The following is a 16,563-nucleotide window of genomic DNA, read 5'->3' as shown; positions in this document are numbered from 1 at the left end:
AGCATCTTCAACTCACCATCAGAGCTGGAGCATAGCCTCAGATTCTCATTCCTCAATAGCAGGCTGGCCGCTGGAGCTGCACACAGGCTCTGGGCAACACGGAGACAGACTATGTGTAATGTTTGGTCAACATTACTCAGGATACTATCCAACCTTCACATCCTCTGTTAGGCTGTGAGCGCTTGAGCACTTCCATTTGAAGATGAGAATTAGCCCTCAGGACGAGCATTCGGGGTTTGGGCATAGAACTGAGATATTTGAATTCTCTTGCTAATTTTATAAAACGTGCATTCAAAAAATAAGTGTGGTCTGTAGGAAGGAATTTAGCAGCATTGGACTCTAGCAGCTGCCTAAGTGATCCGCTGGTGCTCTTTGTAGGAAGCGTCTAAATAATTGAAATCTTTAATTGGGTTAAAGAGATCCCTAGTACATAGGTGCTCTATAAATAAAAGAATGAGTAAATAATATGGTGACCTTCCCTTTCGGGCCCTTCCCCTTAAAGAGATCATTTTGTTTTGTTTGCACCAATAAGATCACTGTTCAGGGACTCTTGAGAGGGGTTTGGTTTCACCTGGGGTGGGGCTTTCCCAAGGAACTCCCTTTTAGCTTATTTCAGGGGCACTGCCACCTCTTCCCTTGGCTCTTTCGTTAGAAATGAATAATTTGTTTATCTTTGCTGTAAGTAGCTAGGCACCAGAGCATTGCGTTGGCAATTAGGGGCAGAGCAAGAAGTCAAGGTAGCAGGCTGACCTTGCCTCCTTATCTGAAATCAACAGGTTTAAGTAGCCCAGTGCCTACAGGACAGCTAGAGGGGAAAGAAAGGGAAGGAGAGAGAAAAATGCTTATAAAGAGGAAGTGGTAAGAGGCTTCTGAATTTCAGTGTGACCTGTCAGGTGATTTTTGCAGGGGAGGGGACATGAGAAAAAAAAAAAAAAAAAAAAGACACGTTAAGTAAAAATGTCCTTATAAAGACAAAATCTATTTCTTTTCTGGCTGATGATTTGTCATTCTAGTCACTTCCTGCCTTGTGACCACACACCCGGGGTTGACAAAGTTGTTCTCCAGATCAGAAAGAAGGGGGTTTCTGGTCACATACCAGTACCACTGAGAACAGTTTTGCTACCAGGTAAATTTCCTTTGTCTTTTTGTCATTTCTAAATGCTTATGATGTTTTGCTTGTTGGGCGGCTCTGGTTCTGTGGATTGTGGATTTTGCCCCCAGGGGGCTAGAGATCTGAGCACCTGTCGCCCTTGTCCGCTATGAGCCGCGGCGCCGTTTAACTGCCCAGCGAAGCTCCAGCCACATCTCGTGGCCGCCCAGAGTGGGACCCTCCCCTCCGCTCTCTGGGGTGGCTTCTTCTCCAGTTATCTGCAGTTATCACCCCCCCCCCAAAAAACTATGATTTTTGTTTCCTTTTTAAACCAAACCGTGTTCTGATTTATTTCTATTGCTTTATTTCAGGGAGGCTATTTACTGTGATTTGATCTACTTTCAGATGTTCTCAGGAAAGTGGTTATTGATCGTTTAGATGGTGCTGCTTATTGGCCTAATAGGGATAGTTTAACTTTAGCTCCTGTGGTTCTGGTTTTCTAAAGAACTCCTATACAGTACTTTAGTGGATATACTAACATCTTGAGTCGTATGTTACTGAGTGTGATACTGGTTATTTGAGTGATTTTGGGTACCGACGGTTTTTAATGGGTGTGCTTAATAACCACGTGGAATTAGAGGCTGCCTCTTCTCCATTTATTCTCTAAAAATAAAAGCAATTTGTGTTGCTTAATTGTACTGTTTTGTAGAATTGTCTGAATTGTCTGATTTGATATCCTTAGGATCATACAAATGACCATTAAGTTATGGAAGAAAGGCTCCAGTCTATAATCGAAATTCTTATAAAGTTGATATGGGATATTTATTCCAGAAACTTTATTGAAACATAGACTTTGAAACTTGTAGCATCAGCCTTTATTAATTACCATTATTCAACAATATTTAGTACCATTGACAGATGATAAACATAAAAGCCACCCGGACTGGAAATGGATTCATTTATCCGCACACTTATCAAAACCCAATTTTTCTTAATCAAGTATAGCAACTTGTTTTCTAAAATTACCTCCTCAGGACAACTTAAAAAAAAAAAACTGTCGTTAAACAAAGGTGATTTATCCACACGTCTTGATTTTGAATTTACGTAATTTATCATAATTGGTTTCTAGTAAATAAAATGGTTTAAAGAACATCTACACAGGCAAATTTCAATGGAATTAACTGCTTACCTATAAATGTGAATTTCTGAAGTTGTAAAATGTGATCATCAATATTGTTTGACGCATCTCACCTGAATAGTTTTAAACTAGCAAAAATGTGGAGTTGAGGGAGCAGGACCTGGACCCCTAAAAATAACAGATTAAAAATATGCTATGTCTTATTTTAAGTAAAAATATTGGTGAGAATAAAATGAATTAGGATGCAAAGATATGTCAGTATTTTCCTTACATTGGGAGGAAATAAAAATGGAATCAAGTTTAGATTGTTAAAGCATCAACCTGATGTGTTATAAAATATCCATTTCTCTTCATTCTTGTTCACTCCCAGCAACATCAGGGAAGAATCTTCTGGGTCTTGCCCTTTGAACAAGCACTGCTGAGGTGGGACATTTCATTAGCTATCCCAGGGATGCTTTCTTTTGTCACATTTGAAATTTTGTCTCCTTCATAAATTGTGCCTTGAAACAATCGGTAATTTGGGAAACAATTTCCCTGTTTTAAGGCCATTTCTAATTATTTTGCTGAACCCTTTGGGGAATGGGAGGCCAACAAGTAACTTTCTCATTCAAATGTATCTATTTAAATTAGGACAGAACAAGTAGTAATAACACTTAATATTGATACGTACTTACTATGTAAGCCACTCTTCATGCATGACCTCATTTAATCCTCCCAACTACCTTTAGAGATGAGGAATGGACTTAGATGGTTGAAGGACACGGCCCAAGGTCACTGGGTGAGGGGCAAGGGCGGTAGGTAGCCAGGATTTCAGGCTCCATTCTTCCTCTCTGTAAGCGTCTGTCTATTCCAGAGCCTGTCTTCCCCACGAGCATCTTTTTCCCAGATGTACATCGTTATAGGCTTTTTGTTCTGAAGCTGACTGAAGAGATCTTAGCATTCATGATTTGAAGAGAGAAAGAAAGAAGACAACAATTTGCAATAAACCCAGGAACTTTTTTATAAATAAGAGGTATCATTGTGGGTTTCATATAATAATAGAATGAAGTGTTTTCTTTTAAGTAATGCATAATTTTACTCAAGAATTGTGTGCCTTCACAAACCTGCCGCAGCCACTTTCCCAACCTTGTTTCTTGTCACTTCCTTCTGCTCTAGCTGCCACCTCCAGCCCCTCCCCCTCCCCCCTCCACTTCCCCACATGCCAAGTGCACAAGCCCACAAACCACCAGAAAGTTCCATGCTCTTTCACTTCTTTTCGCTCCAACTGTCTTTCCAAGTGTTTTCTTCTTTATCTGTGAAACTTCTGGTCATTTTTTAAGGCTTATTTCAAGAAACCTGTCCTTTTGCAGGTCTTTCCTACTGGTTCTTGCCTCCACTGATTCTTCCGTGTGTGTTTGCTTAATGCTTTGAGTTTAGAGTAAGTAGAGCAGTAATCATATTGTTTTCCTTTCAAGTCCTTAATTTGCTGACAGCCTGAGCTCCTTCTCTGTCTCTCCTGGCATGTAGTAGGTGCTCATGATATTTATTGAATTTTTTCTCAGTTCCTTAGATATGCATAGAAGTCTTTTTTTAATTTCACTTGTTAACCTAATATTTACTGAGTTCCCCCAGTGACTGCTATGAACGGAGATATAACACTAGTACAGTATTTTGCTTTCTAACATGCTTCCTTTTTGTCAAAGCACTATTCTTCATTTTAGTCTCAAAGCACTAAATAGACATTGACTTCAAGGAATTTAAGAAATTGTCCAATGACCATAGCCAGCAGGCAAAATTAATCTTATTATTTTAGTTTAAATACATTAATTGAGCTAAAACTTAGCTACCCTTACCAAAATTATGTACCTGATAATAAGCATCTTGGATGACCAAGAGCCCAGGAACAGATACCGTTAACTTTTACTTATTCACTTTGCACCCTTCTCAGAAAATTCTCAAGTCAACTTCTCCTTGTTACCAAAAAAGTGAAGGCTCCTCTGCGTATACGGGAGAGATGGCAAATGAATTCTAAAATCAAGTTAGGTAAAATAAAACCAAGAAATTTTCTCCTAAGGTTATATTTATGAAGAGTCAAAACTTTATAAAGTAAAATTATAAAATCTGATGACTTTATGACTAATAGATTTTATAGCAAAGTGACATTATTTAGATTCATCTAATTGTCTTCTTAGGATATTTTTTGTTTGCTAGTTTTCCAACTCACAGATATCATCAAATGAAATGATTCTATTCCATCTGCGTATGAACCCTGCAGAAATAAACATTAGAATTAGAGTCCACCAAAATATAAAACTAATCAGTGTCAGCAGACTCCAAGAGTTTCAAGTTTCCCTGTTTTGCCAGATGGCAATGCACTTCTTAAATCAAAAGAGTTCATGTTTCACATTGTTTTCATTTTGAAGTGTAAGAAGTTACCACCCAATCAGATATTCATCTTCTAGGAGCATCTCCCTACAGCTGCTGTGACCACTGGGCTCCCCAGATGGCAATTCCCCGTTGCTTTCCTCAGTTGCCTCCTGATTGAACTTCCTTATGCTATTGACTGTTCCCGTTGTTTTGTGTGTCAATTTCAGTCATTACATCAGTTTTCCCAGCAATTTCATAGTCACTCCATCTTGTAAGATACTGTAAGCGGCAAATGGGGAACAAAGAATTTCAATTCATCATCCTAATAATAACAGCTTAGCCTTCTATACTACTATTTTGAATTGAGTGTTTTTCTAAGTGTTTTGACCATATTAATGCATTGAGTCATCACAACAGTCCTGTGAGGTAGGTATTGGTGTTATCTTCATGTTTGAAGGCAAGTTAATCCATTCAAGTATTTTATTACTTTAATTTTCTACAATTGAATCAATTTTATATTAACTACTGAATTCCAGGGGAAACCTCCTGGAATAAACAGGCATCAGGCCATGGTGTTTATTTGTACCTAGACCCTTGAAGTTGCATGCAGATAATAATAATTTATCCGAAATAAATGCATCTGTATCGTTAATGGCTTTTATTAAAGACTATTCTTTGTCAACATCATCATCATCAGTATTTACTCAGCCCCTCTGCCCTTGACTATTTGGTTTTTACCAACTTATAGGCCTGTGCATAGGTCACAAAACATGATTTCTACCCTCAAAAGCTTTGAAAAGTTCTCAGTCATAGAAGATTAGAATACTTGAGTCAAGTGGCATTCCCATTTTCTAACTGTTGTGATTGATAGACACGAATAAATTAAACGATTTAGTATTTATACCCAAGCACACATCTCTATAATTACATAGTAATGGCCAAATATAGGTGTCCTAAAAACTGTGAAAGAATGAAAGATTGTTTTAATTGTGAGCTGAAGAATAGAGGTAAAAAGTGACCCACTTAACTGAGTTAAAATAAGTTTTGCTCGACTTCAGAGCCACGCCTGCCTCAGCCCCACTTTAAGTTATAAGGAGGCTTGTTTCTCAAATATGGTTGGTTGTTTTTTCTGGCGGAAGGAAAAGCTAAGATATTAAATTGAGGAACTTGCAAAGAAAGCCACAGTTTTGTGGTTGCAGCATTGATTCTTGTTTTAGTCTAGCACCAGTTCCACGGACAGATGGACACACTTGCATGCTCCCTCCATCTCTTTGTGTGTCTCCCTCTCCCTCTCTCTCTCTCTCTCTCTCTCTCTCTCTCTCTCTCCCCCCACCTCTCTCTCTCTCTCTTTCACACACACACACACACACACACACACACACACACACACACATCCTCTTGACTGGCTGAGCTAAAATGGAAAAGAGATTACATTCTCCACAGGCAGAAAAGCCAAGATGCCAAATTTGGTCGGCAAATTAATGTTGCGTGTGAATTGCAATCTCGAAGATAATTTCTTTTCCTTTTTTCTCTGGTTGCACTTTCAAGAGGGAGGTGAATGAATGGACTAATTACTTTACAATTAAATAATACCCTGCATTTTGATTCCTCAGTCTGGTAGTTGTCTCCAGTATTTTTCCAAACTGTGTATCTGAATGAATGAAGTAAAGAGGCGCACAAATGCATCTGTGTAAAATTTGCATCCTCTTCCTTTTTGCCGTTCCTCAGGCAAAATTTAGAATTAGAACTGCATCTTTGTTAACCTCAGGTGTCACATTTTAAGATGTGGATCCTTTGCACCTCCTTGATGTCATGGGCTCACATTACCTTCACCAGGAGGGCCAGATTAAGAAAGAAGAGTGGGAAATACATTCCTTATGGAGAAAGCTACGTAATAGATGCAAAGAGAAAGTAAGAGAAAATGAGGAACATGTATGCAGTTTTGCATTATTGAGCCCCGTTTTCTTCATCTCAAAGATGTAAATGAACTTTCCCTTCATTTCCAATGCTTTATAACATTAAATTTTTTTTTCCCTTTGGAAAGATGGAATATCATGAGCACCTTTGATGACGTTTTTCAGATTTTTTTCCCTTCCCTCATTGTCTTTCAAGTTGAGATTTTTCATCAGAATATCCCTGATGCTCTGTTTCTTTCCTGTGACCACAGAGGAGGACGGTTGGGACTCTTAAGCTGTCTGGTGATTGAATATAATGTATATAATATAAAATGTATTAAATATCATATATAATGTCAGTTTTTAAAGCTTGTGGGTCTGAGTGTCTGCAGTTTCTGTGCATGAGACAAACAGGTATGGTATAAAGAAAAGAGCAAATATGGAGGCAAATTTGGATTCCTTTTCTAGCCTTTTACTAATCTTGGAGCCCAAGCAAGTCTCTTAAGCCTCCTGACGCTCAGTTAGTTCCCTCATCTCTGAAATAGGGAAAAGTACTATCTATCCGCTGGGTCTGCTCTTGGGTCCATTTCCCCTCCCGTTTCCCCATTTCATCAGTCTGTGTGTGTATCTCACTCTGCTATACTCACCATCGCTGCTGACTTATTGAGCCCTCACTATTTGCTAGGCATTGTGCTAAGCTCTTGACATACATTTGCTCTTATATTTCCACACAAAAGCTGCATGAGGTTGATGTTGTCATCTTCTTAGAATAGGTGATCAAACTGAGGTTCAGGGAGGGTTAAGTCCAAGGTTACAGAGCTAGTCAGAGCCGAGATTCACACCTTGCCTCTTTTCCATTTTAATATTCACAGTTTCTTAAACATGTAAACCATGTCTGTTTTCATTGCATTGTATTTCCTAACATGATCCACTGGCTACTTTCTAATAAGTCTAAATATTCTTTTCTGAGATTGAATATTCAATGATTATTCCTAATTTTCCATCAGGCGGAGATCCCAACTCTGCTTTTGATGGGTCTGCTGCTATACCAAACAAATAAATGCTTGAGGATATTATGGTACAGAGTTCTTAAGGGTTATGAAGCGTTTAGGCTATTTAGTTATTTAAAATTTTGACAAAAGAAATGTCATAGCATATCCCATTATTAAATTGGTATTGGTAAATATTTGCCAGCCAAACTGTGGCTTCCAAGAAAGTGTAGATAAATCTAGTCCATCAAATGAATACAAATTCCTGCCTCAGTTTATCTGTAACTGCTCATTTTGTTTTTTATGAGAATGAGCTTGTCCTTAGAAATTCTAAAAGAACTACCCCAAGGAGCCCATAGAAAATGAGGTCACATTATTGAGAGTAAATAGAAGCTTCTGTTGTCATTGCTAGTATACAGATGTCAGCTGCATGTTGTCTTAGTGTTTTTCCACCAGCTCAGACCACAGCAGAGAAAATGCCTGGAGAATTCCGGAGTGGGTAAGAGAGGCAGAGAAGAGGCCAGCAGACTCAGTCCCCAAGCATTGGTGTGCCTGAGAGCAAGGAGACACATAGCCCAATGGTCTTCATCACAGATACCCAAGATCTTTTTTCATTTCATGTCTCACAATGAATGTGCAGGCTTTTCTTAAGATTGCTGTACATTTTCCCACTCTGGCCACACTTCCTCAACTGTCAGAAGGTACTTTCCACGATAAGTATTTCAGGCAAGACTAAGCCCAGAGCCCCTTGACCACTCAGCATGAGATCAGCCAATACCGATGCTGTTGGCTTCTAGTTGGTATCATCTTCTAATTCCGCAATTGCTTTTGAAACTGACTTCAGGGACTCTGGAGGAGAGATGTGGTACAAGAGCCAGAGCAACCAAGCTAAGATCATTTGAAGATAAAGCATAGGTGTGAAATCTAGATTTACACCCACCCACACATGTAACATACATACAATTAAGTGTGAATTTTAGACAGTGACTCTATATAATATTTCATAAAGTTTATAGTGGAAATTGGGTTTGTTTCCCAAGATAATTTTGTAAAAGTTCTGGTTCTTTTTTATTTTCTCCTTCCTTCCTTCTTCCCTCCCTCCCTCCCTCCCTTCCTTCCTTCCTTCCTTCCCCAAGCACTGTTGCATGCAATTTAAACACTTTATCTAATTTCATTCTAACACAACTCTTATGGAGTGAGCACTGTGATTGCATTATTAATATCCCCTTTGTACATATGAAGAAACTGAGGCTCAGAAATTTTAAGTAACGTGTACTCAAGCACATAGCAAGAAGCTGTTGCATCAGAAAATCCAGCATCTTTTCACCATACCATGTTGCTTCCTAGTTCATTCTTTTTTATGTATATAGCAAGCTTAATTTCATAAAGGAAGATAAGATCGTTAACGTACAAATGAGGTTTGTGAGACGCCTATGATGCCTTTTCACGCTTGCTTAGACTGGGAGAAAGTGGGTCGTGTTCTAGCACAGGTGAAGCTGTAAACTAAGCCTGTGCTGTTCTTAAAACGAGTGGAAGAAACTCCTCCCCTTATTCTCTCCATCCACATATTGAAGATGTAAAGTACATTTCATGGACTGTGCATCTCAGGGGTTTTTTTAACCTTTAAGTTGTTTAAATGTTCATTGACTTGTGTTTTTTCCCATACTATGGTTACACCAAACTAAGATTCCGGAAGCTCCACTCCTCTTTTCTGACGAGTCACTGACTCACTTTGAGACTTTGGGGAGCAACTTCACTTTTCAGGACTCCCATTTTCCCGTTTTCTCACGTGGCAGCGCCATATTGTCTGAGGCTTCCCCAGTTCAGGGCAACGTAACCCTGGGCCAGTTACTTATATCTCAGTTCTCTCATCTATAAAGAGGAAATCATCATAACGCTCCATAGAGCTGTGGGGGAATGAAATGTGATAACGCGTATAAAACACTTAGCATTGGGTAACCACTCAGTAAACATTAGTTCGTCTTCCATTGTCCTTTAGCTATTGTTTTCTCTGGCTCCAACATAGATAAACTTTCTGTGGAGAGAATATGGGTTCATCATTCTACATGAATAAGGAAAAGACTGACTGATCTTTAAGCTGTCTCCTCCTCATCTGTGGAAACCCAGGTCACATGTCACTTCTCCCCGGGGCACCACGCGTGGCTCCCCAGGGGAGAGCTGTTTTCCCCATTCCTGTGGATCTAAAAAGTCTCCCTGTATTCTAGTGACTGGTGTCTCTCTCCCCTACTAAACACGCCAGGACCACATCTTATGTTTGCGTCGCCAGCATCTAACCCACGACCTAGCATATAGTAGGTACTTACTTGGCAGATGTTTAGTGAAAGAAGAAATGTACAAATAAATATATGAATCCGCTTAGTGGTGGACACTTAGAATTACCAGAGGATGAATTTCATAGCCCAGATAGTGATATGCAAATTACATTCAAGTGAACTCTAACACCCATTCCTAATTCTTTCCTGTGCGTTCCTGGTACATTGAGTTTGTGTATCTCAGCTGATTTTACCCTCCTTTCCGTCCTGCTCTGTCTCCACACCACAGCCCCGTTCCTCCCAGCAGGACTCAGCTCCAAGTCAGACACTGTACACTTAGGTAGAGAGACCTGAGCATCAGCCGCGGCCAGCAGGGTTTACAGAAACTGCCCAGCCCCAGGTTTTGTTACCTCAGCCAGAACCCTCTGGTGGCTGGAGGGTGGGGACCAGGGGGCATCCCCAGCCTAGTTCAAAGACTGCCAGGGGACACTTGCAAAGTCATTTTTCCTGCAAAGTGGTTTCATATAAACTTGATGCATCCACTTGCCTTGTTCTGTTGTTTGTATCTTTCAGTGGGAGGGATATGATAAGTATGTACACAAGAATATTATTGTTAAACTCCTCAAAGAAGGTGATAGTAGACTTCTTTTTTTTAATGTTTTTTTATTGTGGTAAAAGTCACATAATATAAAACATACTATTTTAACCATATCTAACTCTACAGTGGCACTAAGTACATTCACATGGTTGTACAACTCTCACCATCATCCATCTCCCGAATTTTTCACCTTCCTAAGCTGAAGCTCTGTCCCCTTTAAACACTAACTCCCCATTCCCCCCACCCCCTGGCCCTTGGCATCTACCAATGTGCTTTCTGACTCTATGAATTTGACTATTCTAGGTACCTCGTATAAGTGGAATCAAACAGTATTTGTCTGCACCTAATGTATATTGGAATGCATTTTTAAGGTTAACTTAATGTATGTCCTGCAAACAGATTGTACCTTCCTTTTTTTCCCCCTGTGCTCTACAGTAGGCCCTCACCAGCCATCTACTTCATACACAGTAGTGTACATACGTCAATCCCAATCTCCCAATCCATCCTACCCGCCCTCCCACCCTGGTGTCCATACGTTCGTTCTCGATAGTAGACTTCTGAAGCCCTGTATACCGTTGGTCTATGGGTTTGTTTGTTCATGGCTACAACTGACTTCCTACGTACTTATACTGCGTGCCAGCCAGGAGGCAGTGCTGTGAGATGATCTCATATAGTTTGTGATCTCATAATCTGCTGGAAGAAATGGAGATGTGGACATGGGGGTATGAACCAAAGCTCAGAGGAGGAAGGACTCACAGAGCCCCACCCAACCAACAGAGGACAGAATGTCTGAAACCTTGCTGATCTCAGAAGTCTAGGGGTATCATTTTCATATTCATCTATGAATTTGGTGCTTTGTCTTAAGAACATTGTGCCTCTGCGTGAGTTATTTTAATGTGGTTTGCTTTTTGGTTGCTAAGAAATATCAGAGGTCCTTCCTGCAAAGTCAGAAATGAATGTACAGATGAATACAGAGGACGTTCACCTTGCCTCGGTCATTGTAACCCTGAAGGTGCCAATAGGATATGTACGTAGTATTGGGCACGTGTTGTTTGTAGCCCAGACCTGGATGCTGCCTTCTCAATACCTCGATTAAGTTCTTCTTCACGTGTAGGAAACATACATGAAATTATATTCATAAGATATTTGAAATCATGGGGGAATTATACTTTACCCTATGTTGAGCAGGTCTTATTTAAAGAACAACATTCCCTCTTAGGTTTGAAAACTTATTATAAAGGAAAGAGGAGAAATAAGGAGCCTTGGACTCCAGTCCCAATGAGCTCGGTGACATTGGTCACATCCTCTAACCTGGGTGTTATTTCACTCCTCTGTGACAGGAAGAGAGTGGCCAGATAGAAAATCTGGTGCCTTTACCTCTACATTCTGTGACTCTGTTTTTCTTGTGTTATCATTTAAGGAACTTGACATAGATGCAGAAGATAGCAAAGGAAACTGTTAAAGATTTGGAGAAAAAAGAGCCTCCCAAAGCAGGTTAAAAGAATTTTTTTGAAGGCCCAGTGGCTATCAACAAGGCATGTGACAGAATTTTTATGAATTGAGCAGCTTCTGTAATTCCCTCTGAGAATAGCCCGAGAGAGGGAGCTTTAATCGTATCAGAAAAGATTTAGGTTACAGGGTTGGGATATAAGACACCAGAGAGGTTGTAGGGTTTCCTTATTTGGATATTTTTGAGAAAATAGTAGATGGCTCTCTTTCTGGGGCAGTTTGCATGCGGTCTTGCCTAGAAACTAGGAGTGAACTGGAGCAGCGGGACTTAAGATGTACGCAGTGACATCCCAGAACGCAGATCTCACGTGCCGTTCTGGAAACTTCCCTGCTCTGTGCTGAGCAGTCAAGCAGCTGAGCAGTGGGCATCTGCCTTGGTCAGTGAGGAGAATGCATGAGGACAGAGCTTTACCTGCTGCTGAGGTAAGAGCAGGAACAAGGTGGGGCTGGGAGATGCTGGGTCCACTTCCGAGGAGGTATCTCCCCGGAAGCTGCTTCAGGCCATGGTCACAGCTCCTGATGGCCCCTGACCCTATTTCTAGGCTCATTTGAAATACACCTTACCCTGGCTCTAACTTGTACATACACTTGTCAGCTAGTGAACAGACTTTTGGAACTTTGAACATGGAAGAGACTTCATCTCTCAATTTACAGATGAGGAAACTGAGACCCAGAGAGGCTAAGTGGAGTCTGATGTTACATAGACAGGCAGCATCCTGGGTCTCCCGACCCCCAGGCTCTCTCTTCCGCCCCCTGCTCATTATTTGATTCTGATTTCCTTGGAGATGTCCATGTGTATAAATGATCTGATTACTTGTATTGCATGGGCTGACTGAGTTGTTTGATATTTTACTTTTTGATAAACTTCTGTGCTAATTTCCTACTCTTATCTAATCTCTTCCCTGCCCCTCCTCCCACCGCTGCCCTGTGTTTAGCCTTTCCACTTGTTCATTTTTGATCTTCAGAACTCTCTTCACTCTATTAACCATTTCGCAGTAAGTGAGCTGTAATCTCTGTGTTGCATTTGAAACTTGACGTTTAACGGTGGGTGTCATGAAGCCTCAGTCTTCGTGGCCCCCTTGCTTGTAGCCCAGCAACTAGGGCAGTGCTTTGCACTTAGTCTTCTAGGTGGAGTGAATGAATGAATGACATCTGATATTGAGGTAATGGTGTCACAGTGGATAATCAACTAGCCCATAATAATATTCAGCTTTTTGAAAAGATTATTTTCAAATAATCTTTGGGGTCCCCTGAGCTGTCAGTAGGGGAAGTCTGGATCTTAAGTCCTTGTGGCTGCATGTGAAATGAAGGGTAGCTGTGGATCTTCTAGACATGAACGCCAGGAGTATCACTGGGAAGGAGAGAGAGGCCAAGGCAATGAGGGCCTCCCCAACCCCAGCGTGGAGCATCCCCTTTGCTTGCAAGAGGTTTGCTCTGTGTCCCATCCTTAATGGGGTTGGACAGCTTGGTAGAAAACAGACATCAGGGGGGTGCTGGGGGAGGAAGTGGGGAGCTGGACACTCCTTAGTTGGGGACAGAGTAGGGCTCTGTGTGCCATGCTAACACAGCTTCAGAAGCCCCTCAACTGAGTGATCAAACCACAGAGACCCCCAGAGAAACATCAGGTTCATCAGGTTTGGAGTAATCAGGGCTGCTGGCTTCCCCGGGGGGGTGTTTTCATCCCCTGAGATAGACAGCGAGCCTCTGAGCCTGTGCTGGGAATAGCCTTCCAAGACTGCAGAGAGAAGAATTCTGCTCTCTGCAGCAGCCTTGGGAGAATCAGTGTATCTGCAGGGAGAGAAAAGACAATCTAAGAGAGATTTTGACTTGACAAAAGAATTCATAAGAGCCCCCTTAAGTGGCCATCTGTATTTGAGGACATTTATAATTATTTGGTTCTTAAAAACAAAGGCACTTTTAAAATACATTTTGAGAATCGTCCCTTGTGTGAAAGTTTGGAATATCTGTATCCACAGAGAAATTGTATCCCCAGCATACATAGTAAGCTATCACCACCACCACCCCGCCCCTGCACAGTGTTCTACTTTGTAAAAGAAAGCGGACAGAATTAAGTGAAAGCAAAACTCCTTCCTTATCTAACTGTAGTATGATAGCTTTTAAAAAAATTTATGGGGATTTTATTTTGCTTCGGAATCCTAAGTATTTTATGTTTCACTTCTTTAATCATCAGAGTCTAACGCTAAAGATTACGGGATTAATGATGTTCTGGATGACATGTTGTTTTGGGTTACTCACTACTCAGTGAGGTGTTCGGAAGTTGTACAATTTTCCCCTGGATACGTACTGAACTTATGAGGTAAAGGTGGGAATCTGGGTCCTGAGTTTCCAGTTTTACTTTCCCCACTGTGTCAAGTTGCAGGAAAAGTAGGGCACATTCAAAAGAGTCCCTTGGCAATGTGATGCCATGTTACAGATGCCGCTCTGATCCTGGCAGTTATATAAGTGGGTGTCAATCTATCGAATCAAAATACCAACCCACACAGTATTACCTCCTTTCAGAAATGAAGCCAGCCCAGGAGCCATTTCACTTTGCCAGGTCACCTTTTATCAACTTTTCTACTTCTTTTCATTATCCGTTAGGAAACTCAGAGAAAATTCAGCTTACATTTTTACATTTATTTTAAAGAACGCATTTCCTTCTGTAAATTCTACAGCACTGTGTTCTATAGTAAACTCCTACAACTTGTTTCTACATTCAGATTTCAGGGAACTTGAGTCAGGTACTTTTATTATAAGAAGTCATTCTCAGAAATTCTCTTTCACTACCCATCTGGAAAATACCAGCCTCCTTGAAACAGAGACTCAGAACTGGCTGACCTAAAGGAATGAACAGATTTGGTGGCTTTTGCAGTTTGGGGTGGTGGTTATTTGATTTTCTTATGACTTTAAAAATAATCTTATAAAAAAGAACAACTGGTACTTTCTTTGGCCAAATGTCCTGGGATTTTATAATTATTGATTTAATAAATGTAAGTGCTTACAGAGAAACTAGCCAGACGTGACTTAGATGAATGATTTGAGATGTGTCTTCTTAGATTTCTGACTTGGGCAGTGATTCAGAAATGGGGTTCCAAAATTCACCACTGATTTGCAAAAAACCTTAAGATGGTTCTTGGCAAGTCATAGTTAGATGGTGCAGTCATTGAAAAGGGCCACACTTAGTGCAGGAGCAGTAGAGCAGAGCCCAAGAAACTGCTCATTCATGCCCTGAAAGGGACATGCCTTCCTCAGCCACTTCTTTTAAGCTCCAAATGGGAGCATCCAAAAGCCACAGCCCATCCCATTACTGCAGTGACCTCTCTAGAGTCAGCTGCCAATATGGTGCCAGTAATTTGCAAACAAACCCTTGTCAATTCTCCTTAAGAATCTTAGTCATATTATAACCCAAACCATCAAACATGCATGAATTAAGATGGGTGTTTTTTTCAGGTAAACGTATTAATAGACTGTGTAAAGTACCTAATATTTGATTCTAACCCCAGCCATGTCCTTCTTAGAAATGGTCTGATCTGCATGTTTTTCCATCAGTTACCTCCTCTTCCTGCTTCTCTGCTTTGTGAAAATGCTGTTGTTTGCACATTCAGTTTAATTAAAGAGTCTGTGCTCAGTTCTGGATCTTAATGGCCCTATTAATGGTCACTCCATCCTTTTCCTGCCTTGCTCTTTCAGCTCTGCATTTACAAACTCTAGCCTGGCAGTGCTTTGAGAACTTGTACATAGACAAAGCATTTCATCTCATTGGACCTTAAATCTCTTTATTTATAAAATGAGGGAGTTGTACTAAATTATTTCTTAGCTTGCTCTGTCTCTAAAGGTTGGGTTGTGTTTCCAGGACTTACAGCTCACTCTGATGGTAAAAGAGATTCTCTCTCCATATCTATTTGTGTTTGGGCGCAACAAACAACAAACGGTATCAGAGTAATTCAGGCTGGTGACGCCTTCTTCTCCAATTCACCTCTTAAATTAATTCAATCTATTCTCTTTTCCTTTAGCTGTTAAATCACTGGAGGGTTTTGGATTTTTTTAATTTGAAGGCTGTCTCACTATTTGGCTTCTCCCAGTTGATCCTCCGCTTTTATGTAAATCTCTTACAAAAATGTGGTTTACCAGATGCTCAAGGTTTTTCATCTTGTCCTACCTGCCATGGTTTAAAAATCACATGGTTTTAAAATAACCCTATTTTCCCTTCCTAGGTCTTTTATTTGAATGGGCCCTGCAATTTTTATCCTAAAATATTTCCTCTGCTTTTTTACTGTACCATGATCTTGAGATTTTCTTTCTTACCCAACACTGTAATTCTTTCCTTTCTTCCTTGGCCCTGCCCTTGATCCTTAAAATACAGTCTCATTCCCTGCCTTTACATATATTTCTCACCAGTATCTCACAGTGCTCTCAGATCTAAAACTCTTACGTCAAAGGATAGGCCAAGTTTAGGTTCAGAGATCCCATTCATTCTCTTGACCTTTAACATTGGTTCATGTTTTCACGGTAACTAGGGCAGTGTAGGCCCGCCCCACCTGAAATGAAGAACAGTGCCTGGCTTGTAGTAGGCTTTCATAAATATTTGTAAGTGAATCAATTTGTCTCATAATCCCGTGAACATCTGTGAACCAAGAAATAAGACCCCCACAAAATAAGAAAGGCAAGCCTTTACCAAAGGCCTTTAAAATATGTTGGGGGAGAGCCTTCTCTTAATGCATCCAT

At 40.6% G+C, this 16,563-nt stretch overlaps 1 protein-coding gene across 1 annotated transcript in view; it reads left to right on the top strand.

The window, feature by feature from the left end:
- Positions 1–1,071: 1,071 nt before the first annotated feature.
- Positions 1,072–16,563, top strand: part of LCP1 (lymphocyte cytosolic protein 1) — a 54,703-nt gene continuing 39,211 nt past the window's right edge. The window contains exon 1 of the mRNA XM_061171254.1: positions 1,072–1,126. The gene's annotated coding sequence lies outside the window, so the exon portion shown is untranslated. The remainder of the gene's footprint in view (positions 1,127–16,563) is intronic.

The sequence above is a fragment of the Eubalaena glacialis genome, chromosome 16 (genome assembly GCF_028564815.1).
Source record: "Eubalaena glacialis isolate mEubGla1 chromosome 16, mEubGla1.1.hap2.+ XY, whole genome shotgun sequence".
Taxonomy (NCBI): Eukaryota; Metazoa; Chordata; class Mammalia; order Artiodactyla; family Balaenidae; genus Eubalaena; species Eubalaena glacialis.
The sequence above is the reverse complement of the archived record's forward strand: the minus strand, read 5'-3'. Positions and strand labels throughout refer to the sequence as shown.